Raw genomic sequence first — 3,540 nt, forward strand, 5'->3', positions numbered from 1 at the left:
GATTTTATAGCCTCAGAATGTTTAATTTAGCCTTATTTCCCATTCCTTGTTTGGTTGTGGGCTTAGGGTTGAATCAAGTACTCGACTGTCTATAGGATCCAATGTTATGTATGATTAACATACACGAGTGCTGCAAGGTTGGTGGAAGTTTCATGGGTGAGTTATGTGGGGTCAGCCGACCAGTTGAGGGATGTCTAGCCTTTCTTTAGAAAATGAGAATAGGGTGTATGCATTTTCTAGTGAGTTCTGTTAGGGTTGTTGTGATGATATTCTGAGACAAATATGGGTAGGTGTGGAAGTTAGTATGGGCTCGTACTACCGGAAGCACAGGACCCATACACGTACACTACAAGAAAACAGACCTTTAATGACACGCAATTTATGACACGCAGTGATTTATTTTACGCAAAAGTGGGTGACCTAAAAATAATGTTAGCTCTTCATAAATTTTAAGGGTTTAGGGCGCGCATTTTTGCATGCCCTAAAATTAGTGTCATAGCAAAGAAAAAAAAACACGGAGGGCGCCTTTCGTAAAATGTGTGTCGTGTAAGAATGTCGCTTTATATTTTTTTAATAAGGCGCGTTCATTCCTCTTGATAAGCAACTAGGGGTTTTTTTTTCACAACTAGGGCTTTTTTCCACATTCATTCCACACAAAATTGTAACATTTCTACCGAAGAAGAATAATGATCGTTTCTCTTGTATCCCAATCTCTGAATCCTACCCGAAAAATTTATGTAATATCTGCTAATCTGAATCGTGAAAACTCTTGGAACAGTAGCGGAAGCGAACAAAGGATCGGAAGAAGATGGCCCTTCGTTAGATGATCCGTGCATCCGTTTTACAAAAAGCCTATACTTCTGTAAATGACTGGCGCCGTTCTCTCTGGTCAATCCTTCAACGTTCATCATCTGCATAATCGTTTTAGGAACAACGCTCTTCACTCCTAAATGCGCAACAACCTTCACAAATCGCTTGTGCAGTTGAGGAGTCCAAACCAAACAAATACTTTTCAACGCTAGCGCCGCTGCTATCAACGGAGTCAGCTTCCTCTCCAGCTCCATCGCTAGCGCCGCCGCTATCAACTCTCCTTAATTTCCTTGAATCGGATCTGTCTTGAGTCAGATCGACGGTATCCTCTCCTTACACAACCATCTTGAGTCAAATCGACGTTCGGCAACCCAGCCTCCCACTCCGAAACTCGGTCGTCGTCATCTCCACCGCTGACATCGAAGTCGGTAGTTCTGACTTCCTCTCCCATAGCAATAAATTGGTAAGCAATTTGAACCGATTTCTACGAATTAAACACCCTGGTTAACAATTTTTGGGGTAGGATTCAGAGATTGGAGAAATTTAGGGTTCATGAAAGGTCTTGAAAGCTCCTGAAAGACTGCAAAACAGGTAATTAAATTGACTTGTTGGCTACTTCATTTATTTTCTCTAATTAAATTCTGAATCTTTTGTGTTGGCTTCGTCTTGTGTTGCTAGTTTTCCCTCTGCGTGCACCTCTCCTTATCTTAGCTAAGAAGAAGCTTATGATTTTACATTTTTCTCTCACCACTTCATTTTCACTCCTCTCAAGGTTACACTGAGTTCTTTGGTGGGAAGCAGTTTATCCAACAAGGTATTTCTGTTGTTGTTTTAGTTTTCTAATTTTGTAGGAAACCCAATCTTGATCCTTTTGATATTCTATTCGAAGAGCAGGCCCTAGAGGTCAGATTCCCTTAAGGAACAATGGTACCCATGAATTCTTTCAACAAATATGTACAGAGCTCCAATACATCCACATAAACTCTCATCCACTAACTATTTACTCATTCGCTCTTCAAAGGGAAAGCTCTCATTAAGACGCATTGACCGGATTTACGTTGTTGGTCAACAGGTTTGACCTATATCTTTCCTTCGTTTTTTTTCCATCTATATATTTATTTAAAATGTGTAATGTAAATAGGAGCCTCACATGGAGGTGATGTCCCCTGTATCAAAAGGTGTTCAGATGTATAATATGAATAGGCTTATGGTGTTCATGTATCATGAGTTTCGTGCTCTTCAAAAACGTGGCTTGACACCTGCCATTCATGCCAATGAGTTATCTACACAGTTTGCAAATGTAGCTGAAGTTTCTTTAAGAAAGAGGTTAAAGTTATTCTGTGATTTTCAGGTGAAATTTTACTCATTACTTTACTTTTTTACCCATAATACCAATATATTAACAGTTTGTTTTATATTTATGGAACCAATCACCAGAGGGGTTCATAGGTTATGAAGCGAAATTTTCGTATTCCATTAGAGGAGGAGCTTAGAAGAACGGTGACACCAGCAAATGTATGTTTTCACTTTTCTTTAATCTTTATCTTTATCTTCCTTTTCTTTTATCTTATTTCTTTTTGTGTGTTAGGTGTGTGCTTTTGAAAGCATGCTAGCTGGAATGTACAGACTGAAACGTCTAGGAATCAGCATGACTCATCCATCTGGTCTCTCCTCTGCAATGAATCAGCACCCTGATGAAGCAATAGCTTTAGCTGCTTCCCACATCGAGAGAGAATTACAAATAACTCCCTGGAATTTAAGCAGCAACTTTGTTGCTTGTACGAATCAGGTAAAAAAAAAACCAAACAGGGACTTAATACTTAACTGGATATGATTTATTGGGTTGAAGTCTTAAATATTGTTGTTCAGGATAGAGGAAATATTGAAAGATTGGAGATTACTGGTGTTGGTGATCCATCTGGTAGAGGATTAGGATTTAGCTATGTTCCAACTGCTCCCAAGGCTCCAGTTTCAAATGTCATTGCAAAGAAAAAAGTTGCTATAAATAGAGGAGGATCTACAGTCACTAGAACTGACGCTGATCTTCATAGATTAAGCCTGGATGTTGCAAGAGAGGTGCTTATTAAATTCAATGTTCCGGAAGAACAGATTGCAAAACTTACAAGGTGGGTTAAAGGGTAGCTTTTCTTTGATAAAATGATATTATTATTATTATTATTATTATTATTATTATTATTGTGTTAAAAGCTTTCAGTTTTGGCCCTTCTCACGACGTGAGGAATACTTGCTCACATCGTGAGGAGTATATTGGACCCGCACATCATTTTGAGGCTCACGACGTGAGCAATCCGACACTCACGATGAGAGATCAATCCGAGGACCAAAAACCCTAATTTTCGGTATTTAAAGAAAAGAGGAGGCTAGGGTTGTTCACCCTCCGCCTCCCTCACACTCTAAGCCCTAGAGAGCCTTGAGATTCTTCATCCTTGAAGTTCTTCACCATTTTAGTGCCATTTCTAGCTTGAAGAAGGAGAGAAGAAGAGGAAAGGAGGAATCTAGTGGTGGAGTGAACAAGTAGCAGCACAGTCACTCATAAGTGGCCTATTCGACACGTTGATATCAAGAATGCGTTCCTTCACAAGCATCTTCAACGGACAATTTAAATGCATCAACCTCTAGGATTTCGGGATTCATGCAGACCGGATCACATCTGTTTATTAAAGAGATGTTTATATGGTCTCAAATAGGCCCCACACACTTTGTTTTAGC

The 3,540-nt window shown here is 39.5% G+C and overlaps 1 pseudogene; it reads right to left on the bottom strand.

Moving 5' to 3' along the window:
- Nucleotides 1-644: 644 nt before the first annotated feature.
- LOC145140590 (transcription factor LUX pseudogene) lies at nt 645-1,261 on the bottom strand (annotated as a pseudogene).
- Nucleotides 1,262-3,540: the final 2,279 nt, after the last annotated feature.

The sequence above is a fragment of the Lactuca virosa genome, chromosome 9, assembly GCF_052849685.1.
Source record: "Lactuca virosa cultivar CGN04683 chromosome 9, Lactuca_virosa_CGN04683_v6, whole genome shotgun sequence".
Lineage (NCBI taxonomy): Eukaryota > Viridiplantae > Streptophyta > Magnoliopsida > Asterales > Asteraceae > Lactuca > Lactuca virosa.